This window comes from Pagrus major, chromosome 2 (genome assembly GCF_040436345.1).
Source record: "Pagrus major chromosome 2, Pma_NU_1.0".
Classification (NCBI taxonomy): domain Eukaryota; kingdom Metazoa; phylum Chordata; class Actinopteri; order Spariformes; family Sparidae; genus Pagrus; species Pagrus major.
The window spans coordinates 4384826-4398741 of NC_133216.1; positions in this window are offsets into that span (position 1 = coordinate 4384826).

A 13916-nucleotide genomic window follows, 5' to 3' on the forward strand; every position below is an offset into this window, starting at 1 on the left:
TGCAGCAGAGTGTGTAAATGATGTGCTCAGCAAACACCCACAGAGCTGCAGCTTCATGAGCGGCCAGACTGTATACCTACTGCTGTGCATCTGTTTGTATGAACGCAGCATTACTGTGACTGTAATCTGAGGTTCTGTCACACGTGTGGATGCAAAAGTAACAGGCTGTTTTTTGCCTGTCATGCATGTTTAACACTGATCATGTAATTTACATAGGTAACACAGAATATGCAGGTATTTTCTGCCACCGGAGCCTGGCAGATGAGACACGTCACAACGTTTCACAAGTGAACAGAATCTGTGTTTTTCACATTAAACAATGTTGTGTTATGTTAATTTGACAGTATAATGTGATAATGTAGTGCAGTGGGTGTCCATCCTCCAGTCAGGCTAGCTGTTAGCATCGTTCTCTAACACAGTAGCTGTTTTGGTCCTTAATCACAGTGATTACTTAACCACAGAGGCTCTTAAGTGCTGCTTATCAGAACTCCTCTGGAGAGCAATTACACCATCAGTGCTCTCTCTTTCACATTCACCCTCCTCTGAAGATCCTTTTTTTATCCCGCTGTCTGCTGCCAACTGGCCATCCATCATCCGTCTCTTGTTTGTAGTCTGTCTCATACTGCCCTCCTCCCCTCTCCTCCCCTCTCCTCTCCTCTCCTCTCCTCTCCTCTCCTCTCGGTATCTTCCTCTCCTTTCTCCTCTGCTCCCTTTTTTCTTTACCGTCTCTTGTCTCCTCTTTCTAGTTGCTCGTTTTTCTTCTCTTCTTGTCTCATCTCCCGTCCTTGAATTTCCTCTCCTAATAAAATGTTTCTAACCCATTCGTTTTTTGAGAGACTTTACAGGGTAACTTTGACCTGCTGACAGTGCTCAATAAAAACCAGTGGGATCACAGATCTGTACATAATTTAGTCCATCCAATGGTTGTAGAGATATTTCAGTTTGGACGGACAGCCGTTGCTACCCCGAGACCCAGGTGGCTAGAAAATAGACTACACTAATAAATGAATTATAGAAAAACTAACAGTCAAGTTGTTGCATAAATGTCCTGTGTGGTGCAGACAAACATTCGTGCACTTTTCAAGCAAACGTAATGCACACTGATGATACAATGAGCTGAATGACTGTTTGTCTCCCAAACTTCACCCAAGGGTGAATGCATTCTTTTAAAGGTCACACTACCATCTGACTTCTGAGGGACACAGTGAACAAGGAGGGAGGAGAGAGACATCTATCTGGGTCGAGGGGTTGAGGAGGTGGAGGTGGTGTGTGATTGGTTGGGGAGTGGTAAAAGGAACTGGTAGGTAAGTAAAGCTGGGGCTCTTGGCTAACCACAGTCATTCTTCTGCCCTCAAGGTCGGAGCTAAAACAGCACAGATTATCTTTCCTGAGAGGTCAGAAATAGTTCAGTGTGAAGGATGGAGGAGGTGGTGGGGTGAGGAAGAGGAGAGGATGGCTTACTCAGAATGTTATTTTAAAGGATGCAATGAAATAGAGAATTTAAAACAGAAAGAAGTTCTGCATTCATCAGTCGAACGTAACTTCACTTCTTTCTTCTTTTATATACAGTATTTGTGTTTGAAGGGAGTTTAAGCCAAAAAATTGTAATCACATGAGAGACACAAGGAGAATGTGAGGGAAGAGACAAAAGATGACAAACTGACTCAGGGATCTTCACAGAGGGTTGAAAGAGAGCGACAGAGTGAAGAGAAAAGAGGGGAAGAGAAGCGAGAGTGCAGACAGCGGAGAGAAGAAAAAGAGATTCTACTGATTTTAATATTACAAGTGTTGGAGTTGAAAGCAGGAATTCTGGGGGAGGAACAGCGGACTCATTGTGCCGACTGTTTACTAAGAAGACCATTAAGATCTCTTGAAACATTTCCCTGCAGCTCGATGAAGCACGATGCTTTCCTGGAGATCACAGTCTCTCTGTCTCTGTCCCTGCCGGAGGTGGCTCATCTGCTCGAACAAAAGACGATGTTACAACACCAGAGTTTATCGAGGCCCTTTCTTATCATCATGTAAACTAAATGTGGTTCGTAAGCTTCCTCAACATTTCTCTGAGAAGAAGCAAGTGGCTGCCCTTCATCCTTTTGCAGCATCAAAATAAACTTCCATTGAGTGAGATAATCCATGACAGTAAACATGAATTCTTATTGTGATCTTCTTGTGTGGTTTCACATCCGTGCTGCATGTTGTGTCCCTCGGTTTCTTCCTGACATTAAGAAACGGAAGACTCCTGCCAGGAAATAATCCTTCAAAGAGATGTCGCTTTATAAACTTTTACTCTCACATCTGTGTCTTTTAATTCAGAGTATCAGTGCCAGCCCAAACACCAGTGAATTTACGACCGTGACACCTACAAAAACAGGTGCACGGTTTAACACTTGACACTCGCAAATCTGCAGCCATCTCACTGTCACGGTTTATGTTGGTTTCTGAGAGAGAGATACATGAACACAGCACCGTCGAGCAGAAGAATTAGGAGCCGCACCTTTATCTGACCGTTCCACCAGCAAGTGAACGCTGCACAAAAAACTGGATCACCACCAATTTCTAATCAACCGATTTGTCAGCCGAGGGCGACGTGTTCTCCAACTTTGAGTCATGTCTGTTTGTCTATGAGAAATCTGACTGACAGGCAGCACGCTGAGGCTTGAAAACTGAATCCTCCTCATACTTTGCTGGCAGAGGGAAAGATGTGAGATCTACAGATGCTTTTCAAAGTGATAGAAATGGCAAAATTTCAAATAGAAGTAATAAATCAGCTAAAACTCTACATGACACAAATAATCTCCTTTAACTTAAACTAAGATTCAATGAAGAAGCCTTCCGCACAGCTGCTAGAGATGAATTTTCTGGTCCGTGCACAAAGCAAGATACAGTTGTAGAGGTTCAGTGACACAAGTGGCTGCTTTAGTTGTTCAGTCTCATGATTTATTAATTGTCTGCAGACAAAACCCCTGGAGCTGTGGCAGAGACACAAGTACCTACTGTACTGTAACGTCCACGCTTCAAGCTCGCCCCGTTTTCCTTCTTCTAATGCAATTTGACTTGCAAGAAGTTAATGGGAGCAAAAAACCAGGCTGCTGTGCAAAGAGTGGAAGTGATGTCAGATGTAGAAACACAAACTGGGTTCAAAGTCAGGGGAAAGAGCAGAGGAGAGCCAGTTCTGAATTCATATTTTTTACTTTGATGTCTTAAAACCCCTCTGAAGGTTTATTATGTGTACAGTAAGAACATTATGTTCACTTACTGTGGAGTGTTTAATCCAGATTATAAACACCAAGGCAATGTGTGACTGAATGCTAAGGGATGTGAATATGCTGACATACTGACCTAATGATCCAAGTGCAGAGAACAATCCTAACAACTACTGAAAAACTACAGAAAATGTACAGACAGACAGACAGACAGACAGATAGATAGATAGATAGATAGATAGATAGATAGATAGATAGATAGATAGATAGATAGATAGATAGATAGATAGATAGAGTTTTGTGGATTACTTATATTATGCATTTGTGGTTTTTATCCACGTGGTAACATATAGAGTGCCTAAAACCGCAGGTTTATAGTTTATGGCTATAGAATATTCAAAATATCTCTCAATAGTGCGAACTATTCATATTAAAGCCAATAGAATACGTATAATTCACTATAATTAAGTTTTGTTGTAATCATTCACATCACTCCTGTATGCTATAGGTGTTTTTCCACCTGCTTTACGCACATAAAGTACACGTTGTAGGTGACCAACGCGTCTATAAATACATGTCATGAGCTCATTCTTCCTTGTAACGTACAGAGCTGAATTATAGCCCTCTGTGGCAGGTGACAGTTTCACTTCTTCTTCTCTGCGTAAAGAAAGAAAAATAGGGAAGACACAGCTGAGTGAAGGCGCAACGCTGCTACTCACATTCAGCTTCCCGGATTCCTGCTGTCAGCTCCCAGAACTGCGCGTATCCATCCAGAGAGAGGGGGGAGAAAAGTCACTTAATGTCATTCAGCGCCCGAGAAAAATGTTCAGTAGCCCAACAACAGCGGTGGTGGTCCGGTTTAACAGCCTCCACAGCGCAGGACAGTGTGGAGAGAGCGGCAACAGACTGCAGACTGAGAGAGAGAGAGAGAGAGGGAGAGAGAGAGAGAAAGAGAGAGAGAGAGAGAGAGAGAGAGAGAGAGGGCGTTATTATGTCATGCTGAATGCTGACTCTCTCTCTCTCCCTACATGAACATATAAAGTATAAATCTTGTGTCTTGTGGAAGAGAATCTTGTTCTGTTGATGCAGATATGATGAAGGATTTTCATGCAATACAAAATTAAAAATACAATAAAATATATCTATCTGATTGATTAACTACTGCACTCAACAGAGCAATTTTTTTCAAAAGGCTAAAGATGCAAACAATCAAAAATCAAACATTCGCCTGGACTCCTTTTAGTTCTGCCACCAGGAGTCTCTCAGCCCAAACAAAGCAAAAGATGTAAGTAGCGGTGGGGATCATGGGAGTTGTTGTCTTCATTGTCAAACAACCGCCCACGCTGATGAAAATCTATCTACATGCCTCAGGCAGAAATATTCACAGAGGTGTGGGAATAAACCAGCTTTAGATTCAGGAGAGTGAGGAGTCGTCAGGGTAAGAACAGGTCAGGAAGTCATATGAGGGGCTATTCTCTTTGCCTGAGGTATTAACAGGGGGGTAGATAGGATGACACTTATAGTTGAGTAGAAACATCAGAGGGTCACTGCCTCGGGGAAGGCATGGTTAACAACTGTCAGAAAGTACGTAACCACTGTTCTGTTGTGTACATATAGTATATAAGTCAAGACAATCTGGAGGACTGCAGAGAACACTGTGGGTCTTCTCTCCATGCTGCAGGTATCTCTTACTCTTTACCTCAACAAGGATAATGTTTTAAAGTTGTGTTCACATTACTTCTAGTCGAGTTCGCTGACTTCCTTCCTCTCTCTCTGACTCGCTCCCAGAAGTTAAAGCGACAAATGACAGAAAACAGATTTCTCTGGGTTTGAACATTGTTGGAAACATTTGCGATGATACACAACCCAACAGACTACACACTGCCTGGCCAAAAGAAAAGTCACCACCTGGATTTAACTAAGCAAACAGGAGCAAGAGCCTTCCATTGGATAATTACTGCAGTGATTAATATGTTTCAGCTGGCAACAAGTTATTTAACTCTGACTGATGCAGTGAGCAGCTTCTCATTTCTTAAACTACCATGTCGGAGGACATTTCCTGTGGTTGTGGAAAAGATGTTACTCTGTTTCAGAAGGGTCAAATTATTGGCCTGCGCCAAGCAAAGAAAACAACTAAGGAGATTGCTGAAACTACTAAAATTGGCTGAAGGACTGTCCAGCGCATTATTAGGACCTGGAAGGATAGTGGTGAACCATCATCTTCCAGGAAGAAATGTGGTTTGAAATAAATCTTGAATGACCGTGATCGAAAAAACACTTGAACGTTTGGTGAATTCAAACGGTAAAAAAACAACAGCAGAACACACGGCTATGTTTAATAATGAAAGTAAGAGTATTTCCACATGCACAATATGAAGAGAACTCAAGGGATTGGGACTAAACAGCTGTGTAGCTTTAAGAAAATCACTTATCAGTGAGGCTAATTGGAAAAAAAGGCTTTAATTTTCTAGGGAACATAAAGATTGGACTCCGGAGCGATGGGAAATGGTCATTTGGTCTGATGAGTCCAGATTTATATTTATTCCAGAGAGATGTACCCATCATGCCTAGTGCCTACCGTACAAGCCTGTGGGGGCAGCGTTATGATCTGGGGTCGATTCAGTTGGTCAGGTCTAGGTTCACCAACGTTATGTGCCCAAAACATTTTTGTGTATATAATGAAAGTCATTTTTAATCATTTTAATCCAGAAATGTTATACATCTTTTCTCAGTTAGGGGTGGGGGGTATTTCAAGGGGCGGACATATTGTACTCTTTCTGTATTCTTTATGCTGTGACAGCACCAGGGACTGATTTGTGTACGTGCATCCGTGTGCTGGTGTGAAAAAGGTCAGCAGAGGGCATTCAGAGCTATGCCAGTGCATCAAGGGCAATTGCAGAGCTGATGTACCTTGAGTTAGTGCCAGATGACGTATGAACAGTGTTGCTGACTGTCATAATATCTTTTGCACAGGTACAGTTCTGTGAAGGGGCCGGTAAAATGACAACAAATACAGTTTAGTGCTTGTACACCTGATTTGTTTAAGTCTGAAATAATACTGTGGCTCAGGTATGTGTATATTCTGTAAGGATCAGCAAACAGCATAACAAATTCAGAGGATAGTGAAAGTGATAACTGCTATCACTGATGGTCATTTCAAGTCTGATAAAGTGTTTAGTCAATATTAATATTAAACATCAATGGTGTTATTTTTATTGGCCTATGAACAGTGTTTTGTGTCTGGACCAGGCGTGTCGTTCTGAGCCTGCAGCAGATTTACTGCCCTTCTCATCATCATATAATCAAAACAACATGAACAATGGAAACTTTGAGGAACAAAGCAATGGGTGATTGGATGTGTGTGTCATGATGTATAACTTATCTCAAGCAACTTTAAAGTCTTTGCAAAAATATTTTCATTCTTTACCGACATGAACAAACAGTCCCTGCCTGGATGTGTGTCTGCTTTGTTAAAGGTTAGCATGAAGGACAGATACACATTATCTGTGAGCTAAAACTACCAGTTGGTCCCCAGTGTTCAGGATTGCAGACATGTAAAATGTGCAGTTTCACCTGACAGAAGACAGCAGAGTATCAGCACTGACTGTTCCAGTAAAGTGTTATGTGGACAGCACGTGCAGCTCAGTGGCGACAGGACACTCCCCGGCTCGTCTGGAATCTGGAGCTGGGAGACGATGGTGTCGTTTCTGTGGAGAATCAGAAACTGATGTCCGTGCGATTCTGCTTTCCTCACAATGAGCTCCATGTGTTTTGTGTTTGATGCTCAGCCTGTGTGAGAGCTGGAGGAGGAGGAGGCTGTCTGTGTGCAGCTTCTCTCTTTCTGCTCTGCTGTTTGTCTGTTCAATAACTGTAAAGTGTATTACCGTTAAATGATCTGTTTGGTTGAACCTGCAGGAACATCGTGAAGGGGTTTAATGTTATTTGTACCCTGTAAAGCTGTAAATGTGAGCCGTGTGTGTGTGTGTTTTTCATTCATTATTATGAATGTTTGTGAGCTGCACAATTTAATAAGTACTGTGGGAGAGAAGTGTTGACATCTGTTGACTGTGCCTCTGCAACAGCTGCCATGCTTGTAAATATTGTTCAGTGACTGATTTTAGTTATAATTGGATTCTTGCTCTGGTGAATCAGCTCCTGCAGCAGAGGCAACTGAAAAAGTATCTGACTTTAAAGTGATCCTAAATATCAGTGCACAAAAGAGACATTTGGCACAGTGCTACTTCAGAAAAATGCTAAAAATGGTCAAAGTTGCTGCACATATGTCCCCAACTCCTGAGCACCGCTATGTTCAACTACTAGTCACTAAGACTTTGTCTGTAGTTTGGTGAAAAAGCTGCTGCTGCCTTTGAAAACGACATCAATGAGAGCACTGAGATGTAACCAAAAAAGTTGTGGGCTGTGAAACCAAAACAATGTGCTGAAAGATGCTAAAACACTCCATGTTCCTGAGGAAAATGGCATAATGGGATAAGTGGTGGTCAACTGATCCTTTGCTAGTATAAATATTGCAGCTTTAAGGTTAGAATTACACTTTGGGTTTGGGTTTGACAAGGTGAGTCTCCAGGAATTAATGTCGGTAAGTGAGTTTGTGTTGCATGTGTGTGTGAGTGCGGTATCTAAACAGCAGTCAAGTAAAAGCCAAGCTGGTGTAAAACGTCTCCCAGCAGTGAACTCATTATGTCCCATTAAAACACCATCCAGCTCATTTACTCTGTGTTTTTATGGAAATTGAGCAGCGCAGAGCTGCTGAGTGCCTTCGACTTACTGCTCTGTCTCTGAAGGCTTTATTTTACTTCTGTTTATTTACGTGGCTGTGGGTTACTGCTTTTCGTCTGCTCGATCTGTCCCCATAAATGTTTCAAGATGCTCCAAAACCATATGATAAAACACTCATCGGGCATTTTTCACCGAGGCATAATCAGACACAGGATGCTCCACATAATGTTAGGAACACTGCCAATTAAGAAGAGGAACAGAAAACTAGGATAAGGGTGGTCACTGTAAAGTCACAAAGTACAGCAGACAGAAACTGTGTCACAGGATGTTTTAAAATGCCTTTACAAGCACAATAAAGCCAACAAATAAACAAAACAAGATCATTTATTTGCAAAAATGCAGATCCCAGTGTGAAAATGTGTCATTAAAAACAACACAATGATACGTTTCATAAAACCAATAACCTTTTCCATGACAGTTGTAAAGAAAATGTCGGACTTTGAACACTACTTACTGTTATTTGAGTCATTCAGTATAAAAACTGCCTGGAGAAAAAGATGCCTGGTGCATGTGACATTGTATAATACAGTGTGTCTGTCCACTTGTATCCACACCCATCACCCTGAACCAGCTCTGTTGAGACAGCTGCTGTCTGCTGAACATGAGGCCAATGTGAATCACAGACAGATCAGCGCCACGCAGAGATGAAAGATGAAGCTGATAGAGTATTTTTATGACTTTCTCAGGAGAAGCAGGTGGACTGTCAGTGAGGTGGGCGAAGCCTGCAACAATACTGAAATGCAGCATAGTCATCTGCAGCCCAGGATTTCTTCCCCACAAGGTATTCATGTATTTTATTCTCCTGTTTCAGTACTTTACTGTCAATAGGTTCAACAACATTTGGAGTGATTGCAATTCAATTTGGTACAAATATTCATGGTCTCCTGACTTTTCATCTAGTGAGGTCAATGTTTTCATTTATTCAGTAAATAAAATATTACCCTGTAACTATGTTACTAAGTGAAAATAACTCATATTGACTTCTGGATTCTCACGGGACATGAACAGCAGTCTCCTGGGTAAACGTCCTGTGTTTGTTTGAACCAGGCATTTTTTCATCAAGAACCATGATGTATTCCCTAAGAAACTGTCCAAAAATGTTGAAATACACCCTATCTCGCAATGTTAAAGAAAGTGAGAAAAAAAATCCTGGATCTGTCCCTTTATACGGATCTGCACCAAAACTTAATGGGGTCAATTTTGGGCTGAGGTCCATCCTCCATGCAAGTTTCATGGAAATCTGTTACGTAGTTTCTGTGTAATCCTGCTGACAAACCAACAAAGGGACACAGGTGAAAACATAACCTCCTTGGCAAAGGTAATAAGCATATTATTATCTTTGCTACCTGACTTTTCACCTCACACCATCATTAAGATTAACTTTCACTTCGTCCAGTGAATAAATGTCCGAACAAATAGCTGTAAAACTACTTACGTTCTCATCACTGTCAGTTGTACTTTGTGTTAAGCAGTAATCAGCAAATGGTAGCATGCAAACAGGCTAAGTTATGATGGTGAACATGGTAAACATTATATCTACTTAGCATCAGCATGTGTTGTCAGTATGAGCATGTTAGCATACTGATGTTGGCATTTAGCTGAGAATACCACTGTGTCAGCCTCACAGAACTGTTAGCGTGTCTGTCTCTCTTAGTTTTGTTTGAATCAGCGTCACAGCTCGAAGTGTAGCTCTCTGTGACACTGTGTGAAGCTGTGTGGGTGCAAACAGTTTACTGGAGAGTTTACTTTGTTGTATTTTCGCGTTTAGTTTGTTTAGGTTCACACTGCTCAAGTTCGAGGAGGTCTGACCTCCTGGAAGTCATTAGAGACAAACTGCTGCCTTCACTTACAAATTGCATCATGTTGAACAACATCTGTTCTGCAGCTGAGTTTTTTTTTAAATAATTTAACGCACCAATGCCTCTGATGTTTGTCTGTCACATGTGAAATAGAAAGTTCAGACATTTTTCTGGGTGTTTGTGAGTGTATACGTTCAACAACAAACACAGAGAATAGATTCAGAGCCCTGAGTTGAACGTGAAAATTATTTCTGCACCTGCATCCATTTCTACACTTCTACACATGCTTACATAGCAGTTACACTGAAGGACAAGTGTTCAGTTACTCTGATGTGCTTTTATAACAGCAGCCAATGGAAACCTACTGTACATAGACTGATTCTCGTGTGGGTTTTTTTCCGCTCTGCAGGACCTCTAGCAGACAAACCGCTGTTATTCAGAAACGCCCCATACATCAACACGTTGCTCAACGGGCCGTCGGCAGCAGCTCAGACACCCTGGTGGTTCAGAGAATAGACTGTTAGACACAATCTGCATTCCTGACCTTCTCCCTGAGCTCTTCCTCTCCTCCACTCCCTCTTTCTTATTTTTAATCCCCTTCTCGCTGCTTTCTTCGTCTCTTTTATTTTCTTTCGCTGCGCTCTTTCTCACCCCTTTTCAGACGTAAAAAATCCTCCTCAGTCTATATGTAAACTTTACACACACAATGCATTCACACATAACATATAACATGACGATCTGGTTCATTCAGTGAGGCTGAATGTTCGTGTCTGAATTACATGACACTGCTAACAAATTGTTGTTTAATGACATGACAATAGGCGAGAGAAAGTTCCTGTTTCTATGAATTTTTTTTCAAAATGATACCAGAGATTAGATGCAACTCAAAGTAAGAAGAACACATGCAACAAATCTTACTGTTTTATTAAATGACAATGCTATAGTTAAATGCACAGTATGTTATATTCTGTGTCTCTATCAGGACAAACCAAAGATGTAAGTAGTGTGGGATCATGGGAGTTGTCATCCTCACTGTTAAACACAATACCAGTGGTGATGAAAGTCTTTCTATATGACTCAGGTAGAAATGTTCAAAGACAAAGTCATGTTTTAAAGTCACAATGTTTAGTCACATTGGTTAACTTCCTTCCTCACCCTCTGACTCTAATGACAGGGGACCAAATGAAACTGTTAACTTGAGTAAAATGAAGGATTTCTCTGGGCTTTAACGATATCACGTTACGTTTGAGATAATTTAAGTAAACATATAACAAAGCTCTTGTCGTTTTTAGAAACTTTGATGCAGAAATGTTACATATTATATCTTTAAAACTTGCTCAGGTTTAGGGAAATATCTTGTTTTGCACCAAAATGAACTTTGTTAAGGTTATAGAGGGGTATGTGTGGTTTTAATACATTAAAGCACATCTTCTGATACAGTAAGTACAATACAAGTGTTTTATACACACAACTCACTGCACTGGACTGACTCTCTCTCTCTCTCTCTCTCTCTCTCTCTGATTTTGTTATGAAACTGTGTCTGGAATATTAATTGATGTTTGCATTATCCCAAACACAACATTTTGGCAGACACTGTGGTGTGTTCACTAAACTGCAACACATGCACGGACGATGAAGTGTTGTGTGATGGTGAGCTTCAGTGTTTGAGCTGCAGCTCATAAACCTCCCTCACAGCAGGATATAAAGAGACATATTATAGAGAGAATTATGTTAAATATAAATAACTGATGACAAATGATAAAGATTTTCCTTGATTCCTTGTATATTAAACATTAATATATGTGGTTACTCAAAAACATGAATGGAATGCTTCAGCATATCACCTGATCAGATATTTGTCAGTGTTATCACTGAATGTCTCTGCTGTAGATTCCCATAAAATCAACAACATCTTGTGTGATTCGCTGTTTGTGCCATTTACCTGAATAAAACAAACTATGACTTTATCATTTGTTTTACAAGCCCAAAAAGCAATATTTATAAAGGTTAATCTTCTGAAATAACAATACCCAAATATTGTTAGAACAAAAGGGAACTGTATATCAACAGCAATAAATGGTATCACTGTTGTTGATACAAAATGTCATTCTTCATTATGACCTTCAAAAATATGTACACAGTTTTCAGAGAGATCATCTTGTTTTCCACTAATCAGACAGAGACATCGGGCTGTTTGTGTTATCTCAACAGAGATACAATAAGAACATGAAGAAGATTTCAATGAACTAAATCTACGTGTCACAGAGTTTGTCTGCCGTGCTGTGGAGGAAGCCATAATATCTTCATAGGAAGTGAACTGGGTGGGAAGAGAAACACTGTGAACCACAAAGATGTGCAAATTTAACTAGTGCATATCAGAAGCCTGTCGTATTAATCAAGCTCAAGATATGCAGGATGTCGTTCTGTTATCTGGCATCAGTAAGCGTAACAACTGCAATCACACTAAGCTTTCACAAGAAAGTGGTTATCAACTCATTAAGTCAGCGTAGGTTTTCCACTTCTAGATATGAGCATGTCACAAACACGAACACGTCTATGGCAGCAGCACGGAAATGTTGCAAAAGAAGAGCAATCTGTGAAGCTGTTAAGCCCGTAAGACGGGGTAAAGACACACAGTTGCATCTGATGAAAACAGGAAGGATAGCCGACAAAAACTGCTGATGGTGTGAATATGTAAAATTATAGGCTAATAATATCACTGCGGCGAAGTTGACATAAACATGTGTTACTCTCATGTGTAAGAATCCATCTTAAGTAGTGTCTGTAGTGGTCATCAACTCTACCTTTAATGTTTGACCAAAGGAATAAAGTCTCAAAAACCTGCTGAGAATTAGTCTCCCCTCCACCAGTTGTTTTTCAGGCTGACTGCCTGAGTTCTCTTATCACATGTCAATCTGTTGTGGTATCGCCTTAATGCTTAACAATGTGTGTATGTGTGTAGTAATGAGATTTTGTCCTCCTTAAACCTGTGAAAATTGCAGTTACCCTCACATTGGGAAACATTTTCAGCACGTCCTTTTATTGTTTCGTTCCCAGAATAAGAAAGTGTATGTTTGTGATAGCCTCAGGCCTGTACATTTTGGGGTTGAGACCTCAGACTGCTAGAATATTCCATCCTGTGTTATTTGATTAAGTGTGTCTGAGAACAGCTCGCTGTTTTCTGTTCTCATGACTCGTTTCCCCTCAGAAAAAACACAGATCTGCAGCACTTTCCTGTCTGATTTTTTAGTTTTTCCTGAAGGCGAAACAGGAATGAAAAAATGTGAAAGCTTCATCATGACGGCAATAATTTAAAAAGAAAGGTTTATTGTCATAAAAATGGATCATTTTAAAGTAGCAGCAGTGACATTTATTCCTCACATTTGTTGGATCAATACTTTTGAAACGATTGCTGGATCTTTGGTTTCTGCTGCTTTGTCTCTCCATCAGTCCGCTCTCCTCCACTGAGCTGATTAATGCCAAATATATATTTACTCTGTGGGTCCCTGCAGAGAGAGGCTAACAGTATGACTGCATTAATCTCCTCTAATATGCAGCCTACTCCATCTTCCTGTTGTCTCAGTGAAGAAAATGCCAAACAGAGTAGACTGCTCTCTCCCTGTGAAAATCAATAAATTACAGCCCACATCTTGACTGATTTGCATCATAAATCCACTTTATTGTTGTGCCAAGCTTGAGCCCCCTTCAGTGTTTGGCACACATCTTGTTCTTTCTTCAAGTGCTTAGTTGCAACCACATGACAACACTGTATTGATTAAGGCCTTCATCGAGCATAACACTTTCTCTTTTATTGAGAAGTATTTACTCAAACAGATAAGAAAGTTTTTGTCGTCCATACAGATGTTTTGATACTTACCTGGTATATTTTATTATCAACCCAACTAGGTGACAGACAAGCAGAGCCCACTGCCTTTGGTTTCAAACTGCATGTCATCTTCTGGGAAAAACAAATGGTCCACATCATGAATTCTGATGAGCTAAAAACTACCCTCAAACGGTGAGATGCTCAGTGTTATATCTGAGAGAGCATCGTGACTGGATGTAAGCCTAGAAAACAGCTCTAGATGATGTGTTTGTGTCCAGCAGTGTGGCTGTT